The 19,002-nt window shown below is 43.9% G+C and overlaps 1 protein-coding gene across 1 annotated transcript in view; it reads left to right on the top strand.

Annotated features, from left to right (window-relative positions):
* The first annotated feature begins 5,954 nt into the window (after positions 1 to 5,954).
* Positions 5,955 to 19,002, top strand: part of LOC121567289 (probable tRNA methyltransferase 9B) — a 36,591-nt gene continuing 23,543 nt past the window's right edge. The window contains exons 1-4 of the mRNA XM_041877207.2: positions 5,955 to 6,138; positions 6,353 to 6,529; positions 6,933 to 7,137; positions 7,575 to 7,681. The gene's annotated coding sequence lies outside the window, so the exon portion shown is untranslated. The remainder of the gene's footprint in view (positions 6,139 to 6,352; positions 6,530 to 6,932; positions 7,138 to 7,574; positions 7,682 to 19,002) is intronic.

Below are 19,002 nucleotides of genomic sequence, written 5' to 3'. Positions count from 1 at the left end.
CTGTCAATCTCCCTCGGCCTGGGGCTCCATGCAAGATCTCACCTCGTGGAGTTGCAATGATCATGAGAACGGTGAGGAATCAGCCCAGAACTACACGGGAGGATCTTGTCAATGATCACAAGGCAGCTGGGACCATAGTCACCAAGAAAACAATTGGTAACACACTACGCCGTGAAGGACTAAAATCCTGCAGCGCCTGCAAGGTCCCCCTGCTCAAGAAAGCACATATACATGCCCGTCTGAAGTTTGCCAATGAACATCTGAATGATTCAGAGGAGAACTGGGTGAAAGTGTTGTGGTCAGATGAGACCAAAATCGAGCTCTTTGGCATCAACTCAACTCGCCGTGTTTGGAGGAGGAGGAATGCTGCCTATGACCCCAAGAACACCATCCCCACCGTCAAACATGGAGGTGGAAACATTATTCTTTGGGGTGTTTTTTCTGCTAAGGGGACAGGACAACTTCACCGCATCAAAGGGACGATGGACGGGGCCATGTACCGTCAAATCTTGGGTGAAAACCTCCTTCCCCTCAGCCAGGGCATTGAAAATGGGTCGTGGATGGGTATTCCAGCATGACAATGACCCAAAACACACGGCAAAGGCAACAAAGGAGTGGCTCAAGAAGAAGCACATTAAGGTCCTGGAGTGGCCTAGCCAGTCTCCAGACCTTAATCCCATAGAAAATCTGTGGAGGGGAGCTGAAGGTTTCGAGTTGCCAAACGTCAGCCTCGAAACCTTAATGACTTGGAGAAGATCTGCAAAGAGGGGTGGAACAAAATCCCTCCTGAGATGTGTGCAAACCTGGTGGCCAACTACAAGAAACGTCTGACCTCTGTGATTGCCAACAAGGGTTTTGCCACCAAGTACTATGTCATGTTTTGCAGAGGGGTCAAATACTTATTTCCCTCATTAAAATGCTAATCAATTTATAACATTTTTGACATGCGTTTTTCTGGATTTTTTTGTTGTTATTCTGTCTCTCACTGTTCAAATAAACCTACCATTAAAATTATAGACTGATCATGTGTTTGTCAGTGGGCAAACGTACAAAATCAGCAGGGGATCAAATACTTCTTTCCCTCACTGTATTTTGGATGCTTTTCACTGACAGCCGCAACTCAATAATCAGGCCACTCGTGCTGGCCAAATTGCGAGCTTGTGATTTGAAACAATCCACAGCAATTATTTTTCAAGAATGATCCTCGATTCCTCTGTGGCTAAGTCATGCTTTCTGGTGAAGTATTTTGAATTATTTTATTTCTGTATAGACCGGAGTAAGTATATAATTTTGGAAAATGTATTTCCCTTTACTTCCCTTTTGGACCCACCGCTATGCCGTTTCTCTCCTGTTCTATTGGTTTTCATATCAACTTTATTTCGTTGTCCAGAAGCCAAAGGCACAATCCTAGTCATATTAGCAACCCATCCTAGTTGTTTGTATTTGTATTTATTATGGATCCCCATTACTCTTCCTGGGGTCCTGCAAAATTAAGGCAGTTACATCTTAAAGATTCCATGTTGCATCTTTAGATTCCCCCTCTTTCTAAATTTCTAACAGAGATTTTAATCTCTGTCACATAGGGAACCGCTATCAGGTGCGCTGTTTAGAATGGTGTTTTCCCGCTAATTGCATTTTGGCAAATGTTTGAAAATGATGTTTTATTGGCTGCTTCATTACATGAGTTGCATGTTCTGTTAAGATGCATTGCCATAATCTAAATCAATCAAATGTATTTATAAAGCCCTTTTTACATCTTCAGATGTCACAAAGTGCTGTACAGAAACCCAGCCTAAAACCCCAAACAGCAAGCAATGCAGATGTAGAAGCACGGTGGCTAGGAAAAACTCCCTAGAAAGGCAGAAACCTAGGAAGAAACCTAGAGAGGAACCAGGCTCTGAGGGGTGGCCAGTCCCCTTCTGGCTGTGCCAGTTGGAGATTATAACAGTACATGGCCATTAAGGCCAGATTTTTCTCCAAGATGTTCAAATGTTCATAGATGACCAACAGGGTCAAATAATAATCACAGCGGTTGTAGAGGTTGCAACAGGTCAGTACATTAGGAGTAAATGTCACTTGGCTTTTCATAGCCAGGCATTTAGAGGTTGAAATAGCAGGTGCGGTAGAGAGAGAGAGTTGAAAACAGCAGGTCTGGGACAAGGTAGCACGTCCGGTGAACAGGTCAGGGTTCCATAGCCGCTGGCAGAAGAGTGGAAACTGGAGCAGCAGCACGACCAGGTGGACTGGGGACAGCTAGGAGTCATCAGGCCAGGTAGTCCTGAGGCATGGTTCTAGGGCTCAGGTCCTCCGGGAGGGGAGGGAGAGAGGGAGAGAGAGAGAATTAGAGGGAGCATACTTAAATTCACACAGGACACCGGATAAGACAGGAGAATAACATCAGATATAACAGACTGACCCTAGCCCCCCGGCACATAGACTATTGCAGCATAGATACTGGAGGCTGAGACAGGGGAGGGTCGGGAGACACTGTGGCCTCGTCCGACGATACCCCCGGACAGGGCCAACCAGGCAGGATATAACCCCACCCACTTTGCCAAAGCACAGCCCCCACACCACCAGAGGGATATCAACAGACCACCAACCTACTACCCTGAGACAAGGCTGAGTATAGCCCACAAAGATCTCCTCCACTGCACAAACCCGAGGGGGCGACAAACCGGACAGGAAGATCACGTCAGTGACTCAACCCACTCAAGTGACGCACTCCTCCTAGGGACGGCATGGAAAGCACCAGTAAGCCAGTGACTCAGCCCCCGTAATAGGGTCAGAGGCAGAGAATCCCAATGGAGAGACAGGAACCGACCAGGCAGAGACAGCAAGGGCGGTTTGTCGCTCCAGTGCCTTTCCGTTCACCTTCGCTCCCATGGGCCAGACTACACCCAATCATAGGACCTACTGAAGAGATGAGTTTCATTAAAGACTTAAAGGTCGAGACCGAGTCTGCATCTCTCACATGGATAGGCAGACCATTCCATAAAAATTGAGCTCCATAGGAGAAAGCCCTGCCTCCAGCTGTTTGCTTAGAAATTCGAGGCCTGCGTTTTGTGACCGTAGCGTACGTGTAGGTATGTACGGCAGGACCAAATCGGAGAGATAGGTAGGAGCAAGCCCATGTAATGCTTTGTAGGTTAGCAGAAAAACCTTGAAATCAGCCCTAGCCTTAACAGGAAGCCAGAGGCTAGCACTGGAGTAATATGATCACGTTTTTTGGTTCTAGTCAAGATTCTAGCAGCCATGTTTACCACTAACTGAAGTTTATTTAGTGCTTTATCCTGGTAGCCGGAGAGTAGAGCATTGCAGTAGTCTAATCTAGAAGTGACAAAAGCATGGATTAGCTTTTCTGCATCATTTTTTAACAAAACGTTTCTCATTTTTGCAATGTTACGAAGATGAAAAAAAGCTGTCCTTGAAATATTCTTGATATGTTTGTCAAAAGAGAGATCAGGGTCCAGAGTAACACCGAGGTCCTTCAGTTTTTTTTTAGACGACTGTATAACCATCAAGATTAATTGTCAGATCCAACAGAAGATCTCTTTGTTTCTTGGGACCTAGAACTAGCATCTCTGTTTTGTTCGAGTTTAAAAGTAAAAAATACATGTGATTTCTGTCATTCTGAATATCGTGGGTGGACGCACTGATGAGTTATGCACCCAATGCATATGGGTCCGGTAAATCTCTCAAATGGCAGGTTAATTTTTATCTTCCTGGTCACGTTGTCCGGTGCCACATTTTCCTAATGGAAACCCTGACATATACCTGCGTGCACACACACACACCTCTCCCCTGTACGTCTTCCCCAGGTCGTTGCTGTAAATGAGAATGTGTTCTCAGTGAGCTTACTTGGTAAAATAAGGGTCAAAATAATCATAATAAAAAGCACACACTCACAGGCACAAACCCACCAGGGCTAAACCGCAAGATACATTTTTAACTTGGTAGAGGCATTTCTCCTAGAGAATCCTCTGTCTTGTGTTATGATAATTGGACTAACTCACTGTTGTGAATGAACATTGTTCTACCCCTTAGGCCCATCAAACTCAACTCTGGATCTCGAAGCCAGTTCCACTGCGCTTTTTCATTGTTCCCCTCTAATCAGGGATTGATTTAGACCTGGGACACCAGGTGGGTGCAATTATTATCAGGTAGAACTGAAAACCAGCAGGCTCCAGACCTCTTATGGTAAGAGTTGAATACCCCTGCCCTAGGCTGTGTTAAATCTGGGTTGTGTTCATTAGGCATGAATCGGAATAATCACTCAGAAATGTAGTGAAACAAGGAGGTACTATCTAGTAGTGATGGAGGTGAAAATCGATATCGGGACATAATTTGACGATATATCGCAATATTATTTTTACGATATCGCAATATTATTTTTCCACTTAGTCGGCGACAAAACTCAAGTATTTTTCCTTCTATGGCTTCCATCTTCTTTTTAAATGGTGAGCCAATATGTTTTCAGCACTTTTATTTCCATGACTGATCAAAACTCGTTTTCTCATGGCTCTCTCTTGTCCCTCTGCAGCAGACATATAGTGAGCAATATGTTTGGAACATCGAATCGGAATAAAATCGCAGTATTGAATCGCATTCATATTGAATCGTGATACCTATACCTAATATTGTATTGTGATGTCCCAGGCAATTCCCAGTCCTAGTACTATCTGTACTTTTCCATAGTCACCCATTCAGTTCAGGAGTCCCCGCAACAAGCAAAAGGTTGAGTTAAAGAATTAAATGAGCTACTGTGCCTACCCAAAAAAGTATTGTAAACTGTAGATCAAATATTAGAATACGTTTTTTATTGCTTATTTTTGCATTTATTGAATTCAATATCTAAGCCATCCCCGCAGTTTTGGCTGCTGCCTTGCTCAGGGGATGCCCATAGAAATGCCTGTTTTCTTTTTCCGTTCCAAGCATTTATTTCTACGGTGTTCCGTAATGAACACGACCCTGAAGAAGGATTGCTGTCTATGTTGCTCATGTCTTAGCAATGAGGTAACTTCTCACTATACTCTCTTTTTTCTCTCTTCCTCCCCCAGGTGCTGTCGTTTACTCACCATCCTCTCTTCTTCCTCCCCCAGGTGCTGTCGTTTACTCACCATCCTCTCTTCTTCCTCCCCCAGGTGCTGTCGTTTACTCACCATCCTCTCTTCTTCCTCCCCCAGGTGCTGTCGTTTACTCACCATCCTCTCTTCTTCCTCCCCCAGGTGCTGTCGTTTACTCACCCTTCTCTCTTCTTCCTCCCCCAGGTGCTGTCGTTTACTCACCATCCTCTCTTCCTCCCCCAGGTGCTGTCATTTACTCACCATCCTCTCTTCTTCCTCCCCCAGGTGCTGTCGTTTACTCACCATCCTCTCTTCTTCCTCCCCAGGTGCGGTCGTTTACTCACCATCCTCTCTTCTTCCTCCCCCAGGTGCTGTCGTTTACTCACCCTTCTCTCTTCCTCCCCCAGGTGCTGTCGTTTACTCACCATCCTCTCTTCTTCCTCCCCCAGGTGCTGTCGTTTACTCACCATCCTCTCTTCCTCCTCCCCCAGGTGCGGTCGTTTACTCACCCTTCTCGCTTCCTCCCCCAGGTGCTGTCGTTTACAGGATGCACCTGAACTCAATTTCAAGTCTCATTGCAAAGGCTCTGAATACTTGTCTAAATAAGGTATTTATTTTATTTTATTTAGCTAAAATTTCTAAAAACCTGTTTTAGCTTTGTCATTATGGGGTATTGTGTGTAAATTGATGAGGATTTTTTTTTATTGAATCCGTTTTAGAATAAGGCTGTAGCAAAATGTGGAAAAAGTCAACTGGTCTGAATACTTTCCAAATGCTATATAGCAAGCCATACCTAGACTGTACAATAGTGTAAAACCATCCCCCAACACTTAACAAAACCTGTCTGTCTGTGTGTCTGTCTCTTTCTCTGAGTCCATGCAGATCCAGGGCATCAAGCTGATGGTGCGGTGGCTTCTCGGAGTGAAGAACAACCAGAGTAAATCGGGCAACTCCACTCTGAGGATGCTAACAGCCATACTGAACAGTGACTGGGACCTTACAGAGCAGGGCAAGATCAGGGACTGCACTCATAAGCTCTGGTCCATGTCGTTAGTGCGCGTGCCTTCACTAAGTGAGTAACGACCTGGACCAGAGATAGGCACTCATTCTTTATTGAATCTGATCGTCTGGGTGTGTTTACAGTAGGGTCAACTTTGCTGACTGCTTTGCTTTCTGTCTGTATCATGTAACCACTATGAACATTTTATTTGAAATCTATGTTCAGGACCATGTTCTGTGAGTGAGGTGAACTAACCCCTTGTTTTGTGTTTGTGTGTGTGTTGTAGGAAGCCTGATATGTCCCGGCTGCGTCTTGTCGCGGGGTGTGCTGTCCTGAAGCTGGCTCAGGAGCCCTGCTACCACGATATCATCACCTTAGAGCAATACCAGCTCTATTCTCTGGTCATCAACGTAACAGAGGATTCCTGCTACCATGAGATCATCACCTTGGAGCAATACCAGCCGTAAGAACACACACACACACACACAGTACCAACTCTGTGCTTACATTATTACCATACGGGCAGCCCCTGGCTGCCGTCATTCTAGCCTGGTTCTTTGTAGTGCATTCTGTACTTAGCTCTGTATTGCAGTTCATGTTTAGGCCTAGTTCTTAATTTAATTGTCTATATAAATGTATATTTTAGTGCTTGCAGCATTGTCTCCTCTAAGCGGGGCCAGTTGACCATGCTTTATCTGGGTTGTGTTTATTAGGGCACACTGTGGCAAAAGGTTTTGCAGCAGAAAACAATTGCTTATTTTCAAAGTTTAGAAAATATCTTCCTGTTTCACTGTTTTGGACAGTTTTTTATCCTGTTTCGTGCGTACTGAACATGATCCTGTTCTCGTCTCTTTTTGTTCCTCCAGGACGAGTGTTATCAGGTGCGGCAGACCTTTGCCCAGAAGCTCCACCGGGGTCTATGTCGTCTGCGTCTGCCCCTGGAGTACCTGGCATTGTTCACTCTGTGTGCCATGGACCCCATGAATGAGCGGCGGGCGCATTCACGTCAGTGTCTGGTCAAAAACATAAACCTCAGGAGGGAGTACCTGAAACAGCATGCCGCCATCAGTGGTAAGACATGGTCAGGAGAAATGACAGTTTAGGGCCTGGAGTTTTAAAGTGATAGTTCACAGTTTTTAAATGAATGCACCACATTACATTTCCACAAGCATTGCTACATACTTAAAAATTGCTAGCCAGGAGATTCTGGACATTGCTAAATAACAAACTTAAAAGCTGTTCAAATGAAATGAGAACAGCCTAGGTAAATTTAAATAAACGTAAACAACAAAAAAAGTTAACTATCTCTTTAAACGGCTCTAACTAGGGCCTGGGGTTTTTCCTGGACTCGTTATGTTGTCAGGAAAAACTCTTGACCCTAGGGATGGATCAAACATCGTAATTGTTGATTGCCTTGTCACTGTAGTTAGCAGTCTGCCATAGCGCTGTGTGGTATGGTCCTCATGTGTTTGTGTGCATGTTTGTGCTCGTGTGTGTTTTTCTTGTAGAGAAGCTGTTCTCGCTGCTGCCAGAGTACGTGGTGCCGTACGCCATCCACCTTCTAGTCCATGACCCAGACTACGTCAAGGTGCAGGACATCGAGCAGCTCAAAGGAGTGAGTGGCTAATCTGACTATACAGAACTTTTTCCTCTGGGGTGCCCATTTTCTAAATGGAAAAATGGACAGACAAATTGCTCAGAAATGACTTCATTGCACAAAAAGGGGCACACCAATGAGCAAAAGCATGTATTGTTTACCTTAAACAAAGGATCAGTGTGGTTTCATGAGATAACAAATTGATATCATACATTGAAGGCCAAATTGTAATGGTGACATAAAAAATTTGCAACTAAATAGCATACATAAGCCTATATAAGTAAGTAAATAAATTAACTAATTAAAATACAAAATTGAAGTCACTGGTATTTCAGATACAGTATACAATTGCTCATACAATTAAGCAGCATTAAGCATTCTCACAAAGTAGGCCATATAGTCTAGGGGATAGATTAAATAATTGTTCCATTTTATGATACAAGTATCAGACTTCGTACACTAATACTAGATACCTAGTATTTAAGAAACATTAATGTGTTGAAAATTCCAAATAGTTTGCATAGTCAACTTACACACAGCTCTGACACACACACTTACCCCACCAGACATGCCACCAAGGGTCTTTTCACAGTCCCCCAATTCCAGAACAAATTCAAGAAAGCGTACAGTATTATATAGAGCCAGTATTGCATGGAACTCCCTTCCATCTCATATTGCTCAAATGAACAGCAAACCTGGTTAAAAAAACAAACAGATAAATGAACACCTCTCCCCTATTTGACCTAGATAGTTTGTGTGTATGTATTGATATGTAGGCTACGTGTGCCATGTAGTTCTGTCCTTGAGCTGTTCTTGTCTATTAATGTTCTGTATTATGTCATGTTTCATGTTTTGTGTGGACCCCAGGAAGGGTAGCTGCTGCTTTCGCAACAGCTAATGGGGGTCCTAATAAAATGCAGAAAAAATACCTTCAGGAACATTTAAGATTGGTGGCAGTCTGGGAAGCCTGTCAGTCAACCAGGGCGGCCATTTTAATAAAATGGCTGCCATCTGGATTTCCTGTTGGAAGAAAATGGTCTACAATCATTCCAAAGACAATTTACCATAGCCGCATCATTTTCAAACTTCATCCCATATGACAAGAAAAGTTTGAGGTGGAAGGAGAAAACAGATGCGGTGACCTATCACATAGCAACAAGCTGCTAAACACACTTGACCCCAAATATCAGCTATCAAGCTGCAAGTATTTTGCGGAAGAAGCAATGCCACGGTTATACATTGCTACCCGCGAAAGAGTCACCGAGAAGCTGGCTAATGTGTCTTACTTTTCTACCACAACCAATCTATGGTCGAGCAGAACATCGGAGCCATACCTAAGCTTGACAGTCCACTATATAGATGAAGAATGGACATTGCTAAATGTATGCCTCCAGACATCACACTTCCCTTATGACCATACGAGTGAAATAATAGCCCAGGGTCTCAAAGACGCACTGGCATCGTGGAAGCTGAGCGATAACAGACAGGTGTGCATGACAACCGTCAGCGGGAGCAACATAATAAAAGCATTGCGCTTGAACAAGTAGACCCGCCTTCAGTGCTTTGGACACAGGCTTCACCTCGCCATCGGTAAGTGTGCCATTGGATAATGAAAATGCATTCAAAAAAATTAATCTTCAGACCATTAGTAGCTGGTTGTAATTCTACTAATCCAATAGCAAATGTGTGGGAATGATGTATTTGTCATATTACTGAAAATGGTGCTATTCTAAATATCCTTTCTTTGTTTATTCATTTTTATTTATTTTTTATTTTACAGAGAATGGTGTGAAAGAACCTCAGATAGACCGTGCCATCGGGGTATGCAAGAAGGTTGTCAGCAGCTTCTCCTTCAGATGGAAGAAGAGGAGAGATATGGTTTTGGCACAGGCTGAGCTCAGTCTACCCACTCACCAGCTCATCACAGAGGCCCCAACCAGGTGAGGTTCAAGACAGAAGATGGTTGAACGAGTCCTGGAGCAGGAGAAGGCTATAGCCCAGGTCCTGGGCTCCGAGAAGAAAAGCAGGCACCTGGTGCCCAGCTGGCTGGATAGACGTTTTGGAGTCAGTGACTAAAGCCATAAGCCCACTACAAGAATTCACTGATGTTCTGTCTGGTGAGGACTACGTTAGCTTCTCTTACCTCAAGCCTGTGCTACATCTGTCCAACACCAGCCTCCTGCAGCCAGAGGGTGAGAACGATCTCACAAAACAAATCAAAAGCGTCACACTGGAGTATCTAAACGACAAGTACGATGACCCTGCCACAGATGACCTCCTGAATATGGCTTCACTGATGGATCCCCGGTTCAGGACAACATACATAGCAGATGACAAGGTTGAGGGCATCAAACAAAGAGTTGTTTTGGAGCTCCAGTCTCTAATAGCTGAGAAAAGCACACCTCAGCCTGGCACAGCTGTGCGCATGCGCCAAGAAGAAGAAGCTGAACCTGTGGCTAAGAAGAGCAAGAAAACACTTCGCAAGCTTCTTCAAGAAGACAGTGCCGTCTGCCTCCCAGTCAGAGGAGGACACCATCAAAACTGAGCTGCCAAGCTACTGTACTTGATGTCCCCTGACACAGACACAGACCCACTTGAGTGGTGGAAGCTCCATGAGGCCGGTCTTCCCAAGACTGAAGTACCTATGCAGTCCTGCTACAAGTGCCCCTTCAGAGAGGGTATTCAGCACAGGTGTAATATGTAGCAGGGTCAGTAGACAGGCTTGTGTTCCTCTCCAGAAACCTATAGGAGCAAAGTAAAATAACATTGTTTTGTTTGACAGCAATTCAATATTTGTTTTGTTATTTTGCACATTTTCAGGGATATATGAGGCATGTTTTAATTCTTATTTTAAAAAATCTTATGTACAATGATGACAGCCTGGCAAGTGGTGTTGTTCATTTGTTTGTTTTAATAAAGAAAACACTTATTTGAATTATGTCTTAGTCTTTTTTTGTTTGTTTAGAGAAAAACAAGAAAAATACAGATGAATATATATATATATATATATAGTAAATTGTCCAGATTTTTGAAAGAAATGGAGATATTACTTTTAGGCCATATTGCCCAGCCCTAGTCGGACCCCCCTTTGCCTCCAGAATAGCCTGGATTCTTCAGGGCATGGCTTCTACAAGTTGTAAACGTTCCACAGGGATGTTGGTCCATGCTGACGCGATGGCATCATGCAGTTGCTGCAGATTGGACAGCGGTACACCACCGCCACCAGCCTGTACTGTTGACACCAGGCAGGATGGGTCCATGGACTCATGCTGCTTACGCCAAGTCCTGACTCGCAATTGTCCAGTGTTGGTGAAGCCGATTCTTCTTGTTTTTATTTGATAGGAGTGGAACCCGGTGTGGTCGTCTGCTGCAATAGCCCATCCATGACGAGGATGGACAAGTTGTGCATTCTGAAATGCCATTCTGCACACCACTGTTGTATTGCACCATTATTTGTCTGTTTGTGGCCCGCATGTTAGCTTGCACAATTCTTGCCATTATCCTTCGGCCTCTCTCATCAACAAGCTGTTTTCACCCACAGGACTGCCGCTGACTGGATGTGTTTTGTTTGTCGCACCATTCTCAGGAAATCCTAGACACTGCTGTGCGTGAAAAGCCCAGGAGGGCGGCCATTTCTGAGATACTGGATCCGGCGTGCTTGACACTGACGATCATATCACACTCAAAGTCACTTAGGTCACTCGTTTTGCCCATTCTAGCTTTTAATCTAACAGTAACTGAATGCCTCAATGGCTGTCTGCCTGCTTTATGTAGCAAGCCATGGCCACGTGACTCACTGTCTGTAAGAGCGATCCATTTTGGTGAACGGGGTGGTGTACCTAAAACTGGCCGGTGAGTGTACATGGAAAATAGGAAACAAACGTACTCTTAACCAGGGTTGGAACTGAAATTATTTCCAATCGTTTCGTTCTGAACATAACCATAATTTTTTTCGTTCCGTTCCACTGTTCTGACCAGCAAAATAAAGTTCTGAACCGGTTTGAACAACAAAAAAAGTACTGGTTTATATCGTTCCTTTTCTTACTTCAATCAGTGCGGATAGAGCAGCTTGCTGTGGAGGGGGTAAGCGATTTAATCTGTATAGGAAAGTCGTTATGAGCAAATTGTATTTTGCCGTAACAGCATGGTTTAAACATAATGAAATACAAACACATACCTATGGAGGAACTTTGAATGTCTTTGGAATACCGTGTTGATTTAACGTAGGACCAGAGCAAACGTTAGCTAGCTAACAAGCTTGTGTGTGCAGAGCAGCACTATAATTAAAAACACATCTTACCTTTTTGTAGTTAATAAATCCAACGTGAAACGTGATAACTATAGTGTCCTTAACTAGCATTGAAAAAGTCAATCCATTCTTCTCTAATTAAACATCTCTCCCTAATTTCTGAATTACGCTTGTAACGTCGTCAGTAGGCTACAGTAACCTATGCTTCAGAGGGGAGGGGCAGGTAGCCTTCTGAGTGACACCTTTGCATAGGTGCCTTTTTGCAATTATGTGAGACAAGAAAAAACGCTTTTAACCGGTTTCCAAGCTTTTAAAATAACAGAGCAGGTTCTGTTCCTCAAATAATTATTTTTTTCTGTTCCTTGAACCGGTTCCAACCCTTGCTCTTAACTGGAAAGAAACTGAAGAATGGCTTGACAGGATTTAAACACAAACTAAAGGTGCGAATGAGCTTATCAGGGCATTCCTGATAATTAGTGACAAGTGTGTGAAATCAACTTGGTTGATCAAGTTCATCTCAGACGTATGCTGATTGCAGTGATATACAGTGGGGAGAACAAGTATTTGATACACTGCCGATTTTGCAGGTTTTCCTACTTACAAAGCATGTAGAGGTCTGTTATCATAGGTACACTTCAACTGTGAGAGACGGAATCTAAAACAAAAATCCAGAAAATCACATTGTATGATTTTTAAGTAATTAATTTGCATTTTATTGCATGACATAAGTATTTGATCACCTACCAACCAGTAAGAATTCCGGCTCTCACAGACCTGTTCGTTTTTCTTTAAGAAGCCCTCCTGTTCTCCACTCATTGCCTGTATTAACTGCACCTGTTTGAACTCGTTACCTGTATACAAGACACCTGTCCACACACTCAATCAAACAGACTCCAACCTCTCCACAATGGCCAAGACCAGAGAGCTGTGTAAGGACATCAGGGATAAAATTGTAGACCTGCACAAGGCTGGGATGGGCTACAGGACAATAGGCAAGCAGCTTGGTGAGAAGGCAACAACTGTTGGCGCAATTATTAGAAAATGGAAGAAGTTCAAGATGACGGTCAATCAACCTTGGTCTGGGGCTCCATGCAAGATCTCACCTCGTGGGGCATCAATGATCATAAGGAATGTGAGGGATCAGCCCAGAACTACACGGCAGGACCTGGTCAATGACCTGAAGAGAGCTGGGACCACAGTCTCAAAGAAAACCATTAGTAACACACTACGCCGTCATGGATTAAAATCCTGCAGCGCACGCAAGGTCCCCCTGCTCAAGCCGGCGCATGTCCAGGCCCGTCTGAAGTTTGCCAATGACCATCTGGATGATCCAGAGGAGGAATGGGAGAAGGTCATGTGGTGTAATGAGACAAAAATATAGCTTTTTGGTCTAAACTCCACTCGCCGTGTTTGGAGGAAGAAGAAGAATGAGTACAACCCCAAGAACACCATCCCAACCGTGAAGCATGGTGGTGGAAACATCATTCTTTGGGGATGCTTTTCTGCAAAGGGGAAAGGACGACTGCACCGTATTGAGGGGAGGATGGATGGGGCTACGTATCGCGAGATCTTGGCCAACAACCTCCTTCCCTCAGTAAGAGCATTGAAGATGGGTCGTGGCTGGGTCTTCCAGCATGACAACGACCCGAAACACACAGCCAGGGCAACTAAGGAGTGGCTCCATAAGAAGCATCTCAAGGTCCTGGAGTGGTCTAGCCAGTCTCCAGACCTGAACCCAATAGAAAATCTTTGGAAGGAGCTGAAAGTCCGTATTGCCCAGCGACAGCCCCGAAACCTGAAGGATCTGGAGAAGGTCTGTATGGAGGAGTGGGCCAAAATCCCTGCTGCAGTGTGTGCAAACTTGGTCAAGACCTACAGGAAACGTATGATCTCAGTAATTGCAAACAAAGGTTTCTGTACCAAATATTAAGTTCTGCTTTTCTGATGTATCAAATACTTATGTCATGCAATAAAATGCAAATGAATTACTTAAAAATCATACAATGTGATTTTCTGGATTTTTGTTTTAGATTCCGTCTCTCACAGTTGAAGTGTACCTATGATAAAAATTACAGACCTCTACATGCTTTGTAAGTAGGAAAAACAGCAAAATCGTCGGTGTATCAAATACTTGTTCTCCCCACTGTATAATATGATATTCTGTTGTCAATTTTAAGAAATGTGACAGGAAACCTTGCCTGTACACGTCACTTTAGGTAAAATCCCATAAGAATGCATTGTATAGAGGCGTCACTACAGACCCAGGTTCGATCCCAGGCTGTGTCGCGACCGGGCGACCCATGAGGCGGTGCACAATTGTCCCAGCGTCGTCCGGGTTAGGGGAGGGTTTGGCCGGCAAGGATGTCCTTGTCCCATCGCGCTCTAGCGACTCCTTGTGGCGGGCTGGGCGCATGCACGCTGACACGGTCGCCAGTTGTACGGTGTTTCCTCCGACACATTGGTGCGGCTGGCTTCTGGGTTAAGCGAGCAGTGTGTCAAGAAGCAGTGCGGCTTGGCAGGGTTGTGTTTCAGAGGACGCATGGCTCTCGACCTTCGCATCTCCCGAGTCTGTACGGGAGTTGCAGCGATGGGATAAGAGTGTAACTACCAATTGGATATCACGAAATTGGGGAGAAAAAGGGGTAAAAAGTACAACAACAAAAAATATATATACAAATAAAATAAATAATTAATTAACTTTTAAAAAATGAAATAAGAATGCATAATGTCCATCTGAGATACGGTTAACCCAATATGAGGAGACCTTTCAGTCTTTACACAAAGTGAGTAAACTACTACATAAAGATGTCTAGCCACTGTGCCATTGCAGATTTAATAACCTATTATACTCTAAAATACCAGTTTTCCAAAATGACCGCCAACCAGCTACATTGGTTCTAATTGGACAGGATTTACATTGCCATATCTCCGTAAATAATTGGTACATACAGCCAAATGATTAATTAAAATGTTTGAGGTGGTGTGGAGAACACAGTAAAATGACCCAAGTACAGTTGAAGTCGGAAGTTTACATACACTTAGGTTGGAGTCATTAAAACTTGTTTTTCAACCACTCCACAAATTTCTTGTTAACAAACTATAGTTTTGGCAAGTCGGTTAGGACATCTACTTTGTGCATAACACAAGTAATTTTTCCAACAATTGTTTACAGACAGATTATTTAACTTATAATTAACTGTATCACAATTCCAGTGGGTCAGAAGTTTACATACACTAAGTTGACTGTGCCTTTAAACAGCTTGGAAAATTCCAGAAAATGATGTCATGGCTTTAGAAGCTTCTGATAGGCTAATTGACATCATATGGAGGTGTACCTGTGGATGAATTTCAAGGCCTACCTTCAAACTCAGTGCCTCTTTGCTTGACATCATGGGAAAATCAAAAGAAATCAGCCAAGACCTCAGAAAAATAATTGTAGACCTCCACAAGTCTGGTTCATCCTTTCCAAATGCCTGAAGGTACCACGTTCATAAGTATAAACACCATGGGACCACGCAGCCGTCATACCGCTCAGGAAGGAGACGTGTTCTGTCTCCTAGAGATGAACGTACTTTGGTGCGAAAAGTGCAAATCAATCCCAGAACAGCAGCAAAGGACCTTGTGAAGATGCTGGAGGAAACAGGTACAAAAGTATCTATATCCACAGTAAAATGAGTCCTATATCGACATAACCTGAAAGGCCGCTCAGCAAGGAAGAAGCCACTACTCCAAAACCGCCATAAAAAAGCCAGACTACGGTTTGCAACTGCACATGGGGACAAAGATCGTACTTTTTGGAGAAATGTCCTTTGGTCTGATTAAACAAAAATAGAACTGTTTGGCCATAATGACCATTGTTGTGTTTGGAGGGAAAAGGGGGATGCTTGCAAGCCGAAGAACACCATCCCAACCGTGAAGCACGGGGGTGGCAGCATCATGCTGTGGGGGTTTGCTTTGCTGCAGGAGGGACTGGTGCACTTCACAAAATAGATGGCATCATGAGGAAGGAAAATTATGTGGATATATTGAAGCAACATCTCAAGACATCAGTCAGGAAGTTAAAGCTTGGTCGCAAATGGGTCTTCCAAATGGACAATGACCCCAAGCATACTTCCAAATTTGTGGGCAAAACTGAAAAAGCGTGTGCGAGCAAGGAGGCCTACAAACCTGACTCAGTTACACCAGCTCTGTCGGGAGGAATGGGCCAAAATTCACCCAACTTATTGTGGGAAGCTTGTGGAAGGTTACCCGATGAAAGAAATAAAAGCTTAAATAAATCACTCTCTACAATTATTCTCACATTTCAAATTCTTAAAATAAAGTGGTGATCCTAACTGACCTGAGACAGGGAATTTTTACTAGGATTAAATGTCAGGAATTGTGAAAAACTGAGTTTAAATGTATTTGGCTACGGTGTATGTAAACTTCCGACTTCAACTGTATATACAGGGAGTACCAGTACCAAGTCGATGTGCAGGGGTATGAGGTAATTGAGGTAGCTATGTACAGTACATATCAGTACAGGATAGATAAGACTGTAGCAGCAGCGTATGTGGTGAGTGTGTGTGGTGTCCGTATGCATGTTATGTGTGTGTGGGGGTGTCAGTGTGAGTGTGTGAGTAGAATCCAGTGTGTGTGCATAGAGTCAGTGCAAGAGAGTTAGTGCAAAAAAGGGTCAATGCAAGTAGTCCGGGTAGCTATTTCATTAGCTATTTAGCAGTCTTATGGCTTGGGGGTAGAAACTGTTCAGTGTCCTGTTGGTTCACAGACTTGGTGCACTGGTACCACTTGCCTTGCGGTAGCAGAGAGAACAGTCTATGGCTTGGGTGGCGCTGTCGTGCCCTCTTCACAAGTGTGTGTGTGGACGAAGTTAATTCCTTAGTGATGTGGAAACGAGGAACTTGAAGCTCTCGACCCGCTCCACTACAGCCCCATCGATGTGGATGGGGGTGTGCTCGCCCCTCCATTTCTTGTAGCCCACGATCAGCTCCTTTGTCTTGCTAACGTTGAGGGAGAGGTGGTTGTCTTGGCACCACACTGCCAGGTCTCTGTCAAAAGTAGTGCACTGAGTATACAAAATATTAAGAACTCTTTCCATGACATAGACTGGCCAGGTGAATCCAGGTGAAAGCTATGATCCCTTATTGATGTTACCTGTTAAATCCACTTCAATCAGTGTAGATGAAGGGGAGCCGACAGGTTAAAGAAGGATTTTTAAGCCTTGAGATGATTGATACAGTGGGGAAAAAAAGTATTTAGTCAGCCACCAATTGTGCAAGTTCTCCCACTTAAAAAGATGAGAGAGGCCTGTGATTTTCATCATAGGTACACGTCAACTATGACAAACAAAATGAGGAAAAAAAATCAAGAAAATCACATTGTAGGATTTTTAATGAATTTATTTGCAAATTATGGTGGAAAATAAGTATTTGGTCAATAACAAAAGTTTCTCAATACTTTGTTATATACCCTTTGTTGGCAATGACACAGGTCAAACGTTTTCTGTAAGTCTTCACAAGGTTTTCACACACTGTTGCTGGTATTTTGGCCCATTCCTCCATGCAGGTCTCCTCTAGAGCAGTGATGTTTTGGGGCTGTCGCTAGGGCAACACGGACTTTCAACTCCCTCCAAAGATTTTCTATGGGGTTGAGATCTGGAGACTGGCTAGGCCACTCCAGGACCTTGAAATGCTTCTTACGAAGCCAATCCTTCGTTGCCCGGGCGGTGTGTTTGGGATCATTGTCATGCTGAAAGACCCAGCCACGTTTCATCTTCAATGCCCTTGCTGATGGAAGGAGGTTTTCACTCAAAATCTCACGATACATGGCCCCATTCATTCTTTCCTTTACACGGATCAGTCGTCCTGGTCCCTTTGCAGTAAAACAGCCCCAAAGCATGATATTTCCACCCCCATGCTTCACAGTAGGTATGGTGTTCTTTGGATGCAACTCAGCATTCTTTGTCCTCCAAACACGACGAGTTGAGTTTTTACCAAAAAGTTATATTTTGATTTCATCTGACCATATGACATTCTCCCAATCCTCTTCTGGATCATCCAAATGCACTCTAGCAAACTTCAGACGGGCCTGGACATGTACTGGCTTAAGCAGGGGGACACGTCTGTCACTGCAGGATTTGAGTCCCTGGCGGCGTAGTGTGTTACTGATGGTAGGCTTTGTTACTTTGGTCCCAGCTCTCTGCAGGTCATTCACTAGGTCCCCCCGTGTGGTTCTGGGATTTTTGCTCACCGTTCTTGTGATCATTTTGACCCCCACGGGGTGAGATCTTGCGTGGAGCCCCAGATCGAGGGAGATTATCAGTGGTCTTGTATGTCTTCCATTTCCTAATAATTGCTCCCACAGTTGATTTCTTCAAACCAAGCTGCTTACCTATTGCAGATTCAGTCTTCCCAGCCTGGTGCAGGTCTACAATTTTGTTTCTGGTGTCCTTTGACAGCTCTTTGGTCTTGGCCATAGTGGAGTTTGGAGTGTGACTGTTTGAGGTTGTGGACAGGTGTCTTTTATACTGATAACAAGTTCAAACAGGTGTCATTAATACAGGTAACGAGTGGAGGACAGAGGAGCCTCTTAAAGAAGCAGTTACAGGTCTCTGAGAGCCAGAAATCTTGCTTGTTTGTAGGTGACCAAATACTTATTTTCCACCATAATTTGCAAATAAATTTATTAAAAATCCTATAATGTGATTTTCTGGATAAATTTTTCTCATTTTGTCTGTCATAGTTGACGTGTACCTATGATGAAAATTACAGGCCTCTCTCATCTTTTTAAGTGGGAGAACTTGCACAATTGGTGGCTGACTAAATACTTTTTTTCCCCACTGTATTTGGATTGTGTGTGTGCCATTCAGAGGGTGAAGACAAAAAACGTAAGTCTTTTTGAACTGGGTATGGTAGTAGGTGCCAGACTCACCGGTTTGTGTAAAGAACTGCAACGCTGCTGGGTTTTTCACGCTCAACAGTTTCCCGTGTGTGTCAAGAATAGTCCACCACCCAAAGGACATTCAGCCAACTTGACACAACTGTGGGAAGCATTGGAGTAAAAATGGGTCAGCATCCCTGTGGAACGCTTT

Source organism: Coregonus clupeaformis, chromosome 6 (assembly GCF_020615455.1).
Source record: "Coregonus clupeaformis isolate EN_2021a chromosome 6, ASM2061545v1, whole genome shotgun sequence".
Taxonomy (NCBI): Eukaryota; Metazoa; Chordata; class Actinopteri; order Salmoniformes; family Salmonidae; genus Coregonus; species Coregonus clupeaformis.
Note: the sequence above shows the minus strand (reverse complement) of the source record. Positions and strands in the feature narration are given on the sequence as shown.